Consider the following 10,482-nt stretch of genomic DNA (forward strand, 5'->3'; position numbering starts at 1 on the left):
CTTTATTCCTGAAGTGCAGATTTGCTAATTTATATAATAGCTCTTAAGTGCTTAGTTCAATTTGAACTACAAGTTAACTGAATTTTAAGCAACTTAACGTCTTATTTTTGGCCAGAACATGAGGAATTTGCAGTTGAGGACTGAAGAAGCCATCCACTTTAATGGAAATCATTTTGTGGTATTAAGTATCTAATGGAATCACTCCTCAAAGAGAGGACTTCCTCCCAGCTTTTGGAACAGGGTTACTCCCAGAATTTCCTTTTTACCCTGATTCTGAACTTCAGATTGCTTCAATGCACTCAGAAGGCTCCAGTTTCTCACGTGAAAGACTACTGACTGGTTAGTCGGGCATGTTTCCCAGGGCCAGGGGGAAGGTAGAAATCCCAAACAGGAAAACAGAAGGCACGAGGAGCTTTGTGAAGTTCTGAGATAGAAGGGTGCCTGGGAGCAGTTTTGAACCTAGCCCTCAGGTGTCCTCAGGGATGTGGACACAATCTCCCAGGAACCTGGCCATATGTGTATTTTTCTCTTAAAGTGTCACCTTCATTTCTGCTTGAATTTTAGAATCAGCATTGCAATTGCTTTTTCAGGCTTTAAAATAAGAGGCCATTGGATTCCTCGGAGAGAGAAGTACTTCTGTGTGCACCCGCTTATCAGGCTCAGGCTTTGTCCACTGACTCCCCACCTTGCCATATTTTTGACTTGTGGTAAAGTGACTTTGGAACTCTGGACATAGTCGTGTCTTAGGAAGAATAGGAAGGCAAGTGTCCTCAGACTGACACTGCCCACTTCTTACTATGCCCAAGAGACTCCTTCAAAGCAAGCAATGCTGAGTGGCCACAGCTGGTGTAAGCCAGTCATGAACCGAAAGGTGGAGTCCAGCATGTTTCTGTTAGAACTGCTGAGGTTCAGTGGACAGCGGAGAGGAGGCAGCAGATACTGGAAGGCAGGTGACCCGCTGGCCAGGTAACCTAACTCTCCTGAAGCAGAGGCTGGTTAAACTATGATGCAGCCCACTGTCTTTGTATCCATTCAAATGGAGACCCTGTACACTGATAAAAATCCCACAGTGCTTTCTGATTTCTAAAGGCAAGTTGTAGGATGCGCAGTCTCTGTATTTTATAAACAGAGGCACACATCGAATTGTCAGTGATCCAAGGAGTGTGCTGACTTCCTTTTTATTATTTCTTTTTTTTTTTTTTTTTTTTTTTTTTTGGTTTTTTTCGAGACAGGGTTTCTCTGTGGCTTTGGAGGCTGTCCTGGAACTAGCTCTTGTAGACCAGGCTGGCCTTGAACTCACAGAGATCCGCCTGCCTCTACCTCCCAAGTGCTGGGAATAAAGGCGTGCGCCACCAACGCCCGGCCCTTTTTATTATTTCTATGTGTGAATTAAATCTAGGGTCTCGCGCATACCTGCACAAATGCTCTACTACTGAGCTGCGCCCCAGCAGCTACTGAAGAGATGAGCAGGGAAGGGCTTTCACTGAATCCAGTGCAGGCAGCTGTCCTTGACTGGAGGGAGAAGAGGAAGGCTGGAGAGTTGCAGGGTTCCTGTGTGTAGCAGATCCTCAGCCGTCACCAAGTGCTGTGCAGTGCTGGAAGGCAAGGGTCCTTGTTTGTGTCCCCCAGGGCTGTTTCTTCAGCACCTAGCTCAGGGAGAATGCTTGGCAGGTTCTTGGTAATGACTGGAATGCAATGTGCATTGACTGTGTGTCAGGGGCTGCAATGGGCACTTAGCTTGTATCCCTGGTTCTCAACACTTAAGAATTAGAAAACCCAGGCTTATGAGGTATTTTGTTTGTTTGGGGGAGGGGTTGGGGTAGAGCTCAGTAGTAGAGTCCCCAGCATTGTATTAAAAAAAAAAAGTGGGGGCTTTATTTTGTTGAAAGTCAAAACCTGCTTGCTCAGGCCAGTGGTGGCGCACGCCTTTAATCCCAGCACTCAGGAGGCAGAGGCAGGCGGATCTCTGTGAGTTCGAGGCCAGGCTGGGCAGCCAACAAAACCACAGGGAAACCCTGCCTTGAACCCCCCCCCCGCCCCTCCCGCTGCCAAAAACAAACAAACAAACAAACAAAAACCCGCTTGCTGGAAGTGGCGTGACCCCCATCCTGTTGACTGAGGGTTCTTTTTAATTGAGTAGAAATACCAGGCGCCGAAGCAGCAAAAAATAGTGAAGCTTGACTAGCAGCAGTGAGCCACTGGAGTGGCAGGCAGAAGCTGGCTCACAGTCCCCTGCAGCCCCTCCCGTATCTAACCCTGCAGTGCCAGTGTTAACAGCTCTTAGTCTGCGGGCTGAGACCCTTGGTCCCAAACACTTGTCAGCTCCCCGGACTCTCCTTCTCTGGCTCCTTTAGCCTCAGACCCCACTTTCTGTCCTCTGTCACTCCGCCCCTTCTTGCCCTGGCCACTCTCAGACTGTTCAGCCACTGGCTCCAAATGCTGGTCTTTATAACTTCCGCACTGCGGCTCCTGCTAGGCCATCCAGGTTACCTGCCTTATGGGGCACAAGTGAGCTCCTGGAGATCCAGGTTCTGGGTGCCTCTGCTGTTGCAGTTCTGTCTCTGTTCCCGCCCCCTCCCTCCCCCGCTCCCCCTCCCCCGCACTTCCCATTCTAAAGAAAAGCCTGTTGGGCCTGCTTTGCACCATCAATGGAGGCAGCAAAGGAGGACCTCTCAACTGACCCGCTCAGTGAGCCTGAGCAGTCTTGTGGAGCTGCGGATGTCTGCACCATCGCAGTTCTGGACACTCACAGCCTTGTCTTGGACCAACCACAGCCTTGTTTCTAGGTACCAGTTACATCTCTCCGGTAGGCCACCAGGGGGCGTGCTGCTCCTCTGGCCAAGGTGGATGCAGGCTTATCCAGAGTTGTTCTGGTCCTGTGGCAACATAGAGTTTATCACAAACTGTTTTGAACAGCCTGGCTGTTATCTCTGCATCCACAATACCCAGGTCTGATACCAGTTCCAGTGCCAAGCAGTAGGCCACCTCCTACTTAGCCTGTATATTAGTCAGGTTTACCATTGCTATGATGAAACATGACCAAAAGCCAGTTGGGGAGGAAGGGGCTTATTTGGCTTACACTTCTACATTATAGTCCATCACTGAAGAAAATCAGTGCAGGAACTCAAATAGGGCAGGAACCTGGAGGCAGGAGCTGATGCAGAGGCCATGGGGTGGGGGGGTGGGGGGGAGAGCTGCTCACTGGCTTGCTCTTCATAGCTTGCTCAGCCTGCTTTCTTATAGAGTCGAGGACCACTAGCCCAGGGATGGCACCTCCCCATCAATCACTAATTAAGAAAATGGCCTACAGCCAGGTCTTTTGAAGGCATTGCTTAACCGAGTCCTATCAGACGACTATAACTTGTGTCAAGTTGACATAAACGAGCCAGCATAGCCTGCCACTGCCACCGAAGCCAAGCTAGGCACAATCAGATGGAGTTGTGTAGTTGCCCCAGGATATCTTCAGAATACTCATAATAATGGCTGGTGCTGGCACAGCTGTCTATTAGAATGGCAATCTTTTTGTTCGAGGCGGAAAGGAAGCATCTATAGCTGCTAAACCAGGGAGCCAAACTAGCCCATCCCAGGCTGTAAAGGTGCCCCATTAAACTTGGTGACCTGAGTTCCATCAGGACCAACTTGGTGGAAGGAAAGCTCCAACTCCAGTAGGCTGTCCTCTGACCTCCATCATGGCATGTAAGCACATGCCCACACAAGAATAAATAAATGGGAAAACAACAAAAAAACGTGTATTGCCCCGCCTTTAACATTGTTCCCCATTTGCAGGAAAAGGAAATGTCAGGAGTACTTACAACAAGGACTTAACTTCTAATTAACACTAGTATTTTAACAGATGGTAGCCTTGCCTAGTGCCTGCCCAGTGGCCCAGGGAGAGGTGTACCCCCGCCCTTTGTGTGTTTCTGCAGAGCTAGGGTTTTAGTCTTTGTTCTTTTCATCCTCAGGGAATGGGGAAGAGCACAAGGTAAGGAGTTTAGTGAACCTGGGTTCAAGTTAGGGCTCCAGTCCTTAGATCCTCAGATCCTTAGAAATGTATTTCGTCTCTGTGCCTTGGTGTTTCCTTGGGATTACTGGGAAGTTAATGAGACCAGCCTGTGTGGCCCTGCATAATAAACCCCCAGCTATTGGAGAGTGTTGCACTGTTTCCTTCTGTGCTGCTGATCCCCAGGTGTGTGTGTGTGTGCGTGTGTGTGTGGCACAGATCCCCCAGGGTGTGTGTGTGTGTGTGTGTGTGTGTGTGTGGCACAGATCCCCCAGGGTGTGTGTGCATGTGTGCATGCGTGCATGCGTGCCTGCCTGCCTGCCTGCCTGCATATAGCACAGTCCCGGAGTGGAGATGTGGTTCCTGGCATCAGGGAAGATGAGAAATGGGGCTAAGACATTCACTTCATTCCCCACAGTGAAAGGTAGTAGGTGTAGACAAGAGGACTTGAGTTAGGAACTGAGTTTCTTCATGCATTTTGGAGAATAAGCAGAAGGTTGGTAGGTGAGATGAGGAGAAAAGGTAGATGCTATTGTAGGTGATCTCTACCATCCTCAAAGGAGGGGTGGATTTGACAGGACTTTAGAAAGAAAAGTCAGATTTTAGGAACTTGTATTTCAGCAGCACACACTGAGCCAGAAAACAGCCCTGGGTGCTTAGTGCACTCCGGGTGTGGTTTCAGGTTCTTAAGGAGCCCGCAGTGAACAAGGCACCCAGACAACCTGCTGCCTTGGTGGAGCCTACATTTATTTTCAGGTAGAATTGGGCAAAATGCAAAGGCCAGATGACACACAAAAGGTCTGATAGTGCTATGGTTTTGATCACAAATCGTTTCTGTTCATTTCCAAATTTTTAAAGCTAGATTTCTTTGGGTGTGGGGTGAGGTGGACTTTTATTCTTTTTTCATATCTGTCTTCAAACCTATTTAGAGGAGTCTTATGAATGCTGCTGTCTTTAACTACTCCTAGTCACCTTTTTGAGGCTTGAGACAGGAGGATGACAGTAAATCTTGCCAAGGCTCTGGCTCCTGGTGTACATCTCATCTCACTGCCTGAGATTGCAGTGACAGCAGCATAGACACTGGGTCACACCGTGCCCAATCTAGCAGTGGATGATGGCCATGCCAAAAGTCAAGACAGAAGCTGTGAGCCAAGCTGCTGGGTGCCGATGCTGAGCCAGTCCCTGGAGGCCCATAGGGGAGCAGGGGAGGGCCATGCACATGGACAGAAGGCTGTCTCTGTCTGCTTGGGAAGAAAGTGCTCGCAAGGTTATCCTACGGAGAAGTGAGCTCTCCTCGTCTGTGAGAACTCCGTGCATAGTACCGCTCAGTGAGCAGAAGACAGAAGTAGCTGGTGGAATGTCATTAGACGTGTTTGAACATGTGAGAGTGAATTACTTAACTTCCCATTACCGGCAGACTCAAAGGTGAGGAAGGTCACCGGCTCATTCACCTGAACATTACTTATCCTGACCCAAAGCCCATGAGAGTCATTCCGAAAGAACAAAGCTCTCATCACCACTTAATGCTTCTTTCTTAAAGTCCGATTTTAATTCTATGAAGTCTCATCTCAGAAATGTCGCAATTAAGGTTTTCATAAGACACATTTAATACTGTTTAAGTACATAATGGCTGCTAGCGTTCCATGTCATAAACCAACTAAAACAGGCTTTAATCTCTTCTGTACCTATGCTGCCTTATTTAACCCTAAGGTATGGTGCTGTCAGGCCAACTTATTAGTCACACAAAAATAATTATCATGGCTTTATTATAATTTCATCTTATTAGTGAGAAATATTAACCTGGCTAATCGTGCGCCATAGTCGATGGGCTTTAGCACTATTTTTAAATATGAAAAATTTTCTGAAAGATGCATATTTGCTAATTCAAAGGATGTCTTTAAAATGAGCTAGATGTGGGGTAGCTGCTCTGGGAGGCATTTGTAAGCAGGGAGTACTTTTGAAATAATTGTATACTGTCCCAGGTCACTAAGTAGAGAGGACTGTTTGTATGGCTTGTCATGTGACCTGTAATCACGGGTAACAGTTTTGACTGGAGGGAGCATTTCCCTTGGGGTTGGGAGGGAGAAACGACTTTTCAAACAGTTTCTGTGGCTTTTGTGCAGCTTCACTGGAGAACCCTCCCAGGAGCCAGTCCTTCCTGAGGGCTTTAGGATTGGCTTTGAGCTCCTTTTCAGATAAAGTAAGAAACAAAGTCCTGGTCCTTGGGTCCAACCTTATGCCAGCATTTGCCTAACTAGTGTCTTTCTTACCCCACCCTTGGCTGTGTGACGGCACTGTTTCTAAATGCAGGTAATAAAATCTAGTTTCCCAAGCAACTGAGTCTCTGCACTAGCGACTGTTGCTCTGGTGTCTTTCCTGTAAACATCAAGAGTCAGGGGGACCTTAATTAGATAGTCTCGTCCATTTTCCAGGCAAAGGAGCACACTGAAGTGGCTGAAGGGTACAAAGTGTAGACCTTCAGAAAGGGAGCTCTCTAATCAGTCTGTCCTAGCTTCCTTTCTGTTGCTCTGATAAAACACCCTGACCAAAGAAACATGCTGAAGCCAGGGCAGGAACTTAGAGCAGAAACCAGAAGCAATGTTGCTTGCCAGCTCCCACAAAGGCTCATGCTTTGTTAGCTTCCTTACACAGCCTAGGGTCGCCTGCTAGGGAATGATACCACCCACAGTGGGCTAGGACCTCCTTAGTTAACCAGCACAGTCCTCAACAGACATGCCCACTGGTCAGTTTGAGCTAGGTAACCCCTTAATTGAGACTTGCCCCTGGCTTATGTGGGCCCACACAGCGAGGCCTTGTCCTTCAAGATGCACTGCCAATGACAAAGCCTCAACAGGGCCTTGGACTGAACACCTGACACTCAGCAGTCTTCCTTTTCACAAAGACGGGGCTCTGTCACCGGGTCTTCAGCAGGCTACAGTGGCTTTGGTGTGTGGCAGGACTTTGTTTTCATTTTCCTTTTGTCACCATGGCATGTGGTGATTCTAGGCTGGGTCAAGTTGACAGTTATAGCTAACTAGGGCAGTGTCCAGAAGAGAATAAAACAAAATCTTAGATAAAAGCAGAACAGTGTTCATGACTCCAGTCTGGGATTTATAAGGGCACAGCAGTCACAGTGGAAACACCCCATGCCAATCAAATCCAAGCCAAGGATGACAATTTTGGTGGTGTCGTTCCCCTGATGACCCTTTGCTCATGCTTCTCCACTGGTTTCCAACACAGAGTGCACAGAAACATCGTGACAGGAGAGCGTGGTGATACCTTGCTTGTACAAATAAAGCCTGTCCAAAGATCAGAGGATGGAGCTTGCCACCAGCTAACCACAGAGGTCTGGAGGTCTGTACAGATAGACAGGAAGTGAGATAGCTGGACAGAAACAGGATATAAGCAGGGAGAAATAGGAACTCACTCTCTTTTCTGCTGAGACACTAAGGAGGTAAGGTGTGGTGGCTTGTTCCTTCTTCTCTCTGATCTCTCATCATTTTCCTCTATGTCTGACTCTGGGTTTTTATTATCTAGACCAATTAAGAACTCCATTTACAGGAGAGAGTTGTAATTCCAAGCACTCATATTCTCTCCTCTCATTACAGCACTAGGGTGGTGCCATCAGCAAGTGTTGTCACCTTAAACAGCCCCACTGATATGCACAAGACACATCCTGGCTGCCAGCCAGCAATGACAGCTCCGGGTGAGCAGTCTGTGCTGGCCAGAGTGTTGATCCAATCCTCGACCCCGCCTCTGAGCTCTGAAATGCCACCTCTGCTGATTTCAGAATGCTTGTCCCAACAGATGTTGTGTTTGCCAGCAGCCCTCAAGGCCAGAGGCGGGGTGCCTGTGGAGGAGGCTGGAGATGGGTGGCCTGTCACTGCGCTAAGTGGTCCACACACTTCTGGAGCTCATGTTCCTCCCCTGTCAAATGATGGCAGACTGGACTAGGAATGTATCTCTCTCTAGGCTGTTTTGGAAATGGTGGTAGTATACACCCTTGTGTTTGACTAAGAAAGTTGAGTGCAGAGGGAAAAGATTTGTTTGCAAATGTAGATAATTTTTATTAGATAAGTAAGGTTTGGTATAGAAAATTACAACTGTTGATGTGTATAGGATGGAGAGTTAGCCTCTTCCTTGACTCCCACAGCCAGCACCCAGGGTCCTCTGGCTCTGTAGTAAAGAATCTAAAAGTATAATTCTGAAAGTGAGTCCTTTAGTTTGATGACTCTGACCATTGGTGAGACAGGAGTAACATTTCTCAGAGTCTTTTTCGCTTCTAAAATATTCAAATTAAGATCTTACAGCCTGATTTATAAATGTACCCAAAGCTAAATTCCAGTAGTTCGGAGAATTGACATTGTTATTAGGCTAACATAAAAACAGCGAATGAATAATGAAATAGCAGACTTTGGGAAACTGTTGTTCTGTTCTTAGACTGTGGCATAACATTCACACAACCTGTTGTAAGAAAAGGGAGTATTACAAACTATTCCCCATGACAACCAAAGTTTGTCTGTTGGGGGTCAAACGGAGTTCCTTGTTTATTGACTAAATAATTAAAAATGAACAGGGATGTGGTATAAATGCCTATAATCCAAACACTCTAGAGGTAGAAACAGGTGGAGCTCTGTGAATCTGAGGCCAGCCTGGTCTACATAGCAAGTTTCAGGCCATTCAGGGCTAATGAGACCCCCGCCACAGACACACACACACACACACACACACACACACACACACACACACACACACAAGCTACTTCCAGTTAATCTGTTGGGAATTTTAGAGAATTAAAGATAAACAAATTATAAGACAAACTGGGACAGAGGTACTAAGAACAGACTGTGGGCAGGCTGAGAGATGTGGTGTGTGTGTGTGTGTACGTACACGTGCGTGCATGCGTGCACGCGTGTGTGTGATGATAAGATGAATCCCAGGTGAATGAAAGACTTAAGGGGTGTGTGTGCAACATTTCATAGAAATAAGCACAGTGGTGCTTAGGATTCTGTGCCAGTTCCAGCAGCATCCCGCTTCACCGGGTTGTGGATCGGTGAAGGGGACTCTGAGCATGTGTCCTCATCTATGCAGCAAACATGCTGGGGGGTGCTACATGGCTGAGTTGTGGGCGGTCTTTGGAGACAAGGTCTCAGGTAGTCCAGGTTGATTGAAACTTGATAATGTAGCTCAGGATGACCTTGAACACTTGTCTCTCCTGCCTCTACCTCCCAAGTGTGGGGATTACAACAGGGCATCGCCATGCATCCAGCACAGCTGTGGCACATGGTGAATGTTCAGGAGATGTTAATGTCACCATTTCACCAACTGGAAACGGAGGCAGGAGACAGGTGTCCACTCTTGGGACAGTCAGCAGCTAGGAAGGACATGGCAACTTGCAGACAGCTGGTCACACGCAGATCCTGGCTTGACCAGCTGTAATCTTGTACAGATTAACCCTCTCCCATATTATTCTTCAAAAATATTTTTATTGCATTTAGTGTGTGTGTGTGTGTGTGTGCCACAGTGCATGTATGGATGTCAGAGAACAACCCGTGGGAACCGAGTCTCTCCTTCTGCCATGTAGACCAGATCCTGACTGAACTCAGGTCTTCAGGCTTGGCAGCAAGCACCTTTACCCACGGAGACGCCTAGCTGACAATTTTCTTGGGCATGAAGCAGGCACAGTAGCAGTACCTCACCTTGGAGCTGTGTGCTTGATAATGCTGTAAGTGTCCAGAAAATACTAGTTATCAGGTGTGGTGGTTGCAGGGTATGCAGTTGTGGGGGAGAGCCAGGAAACAGATGACTGGACATAAATGTGCAGACCCAGGCTGGGATACCTCAGTGAGTTGCTGGCAGAAGTTACTTTAGCTCTATAGGGAGATGGACTAGGAACTGCATGTAGACATTGGCCCATAAAAACCACCAGACAAATCTAAAATACAAGTGGATGCTTAGAAAATGACATATATATATCATATATATCTCACACATATGGATATTCACTTTATCAGCCTTTCATAGATAGTTCAAATAAAAAAAAAGAACTTGAGGACAAAAGTCGTCTGACTAATGGAAACTGCCTACACCTTTAGTCTCAGTGATCAGGAGGCAGAGGCAGGCAGATCTCTCTGAGTTCGAGGCCAGCCTGGTCTGCACAGTAAATTTCAGGACAGCCAGGGCTACATAGAAAGACCCTGTCTCAAAAAATAATAATAATAATATAATAAAAGCTTTAGAAAAGCATGTTCCTAGCCAGGCGTTGGTGGTGCATGCCTTTAATCCCAGCACTCGGGAGGCAGAGGCAGGCAGATCTCTGTGAGTTCGAGGCCAGCCTGGTCTGCAGAGCAAGTTCCAGGGCAGCATCCAAAACAATACAGAGAAACCTTGTCTCGAAAAACAAAAAAACAAAAAAAGAAAGAAAAAGAAAAGCATGTTCCACCTCAACAGAAGGGACTTCAGAAAAGGAGAACGACAAGGGC

Source organism: Mesocricetus auratus, unplaced genomic scaffold (genome assembly GCF_017639785.1).
Source record: "Mesocricetus auratus isolate SY011 unplaced genomic scaffold, BCM_Maur_2.0 Super-Scaffold_100020, whole genome shotgun sequence".
In the NCBI taxonomy this organism is placed as follows: Eukaryota; Metazoa; Chordata; class Mammalia; order Rodentia; family Cricetidae; genus Mesocricetus; species Mesocricetus auratus.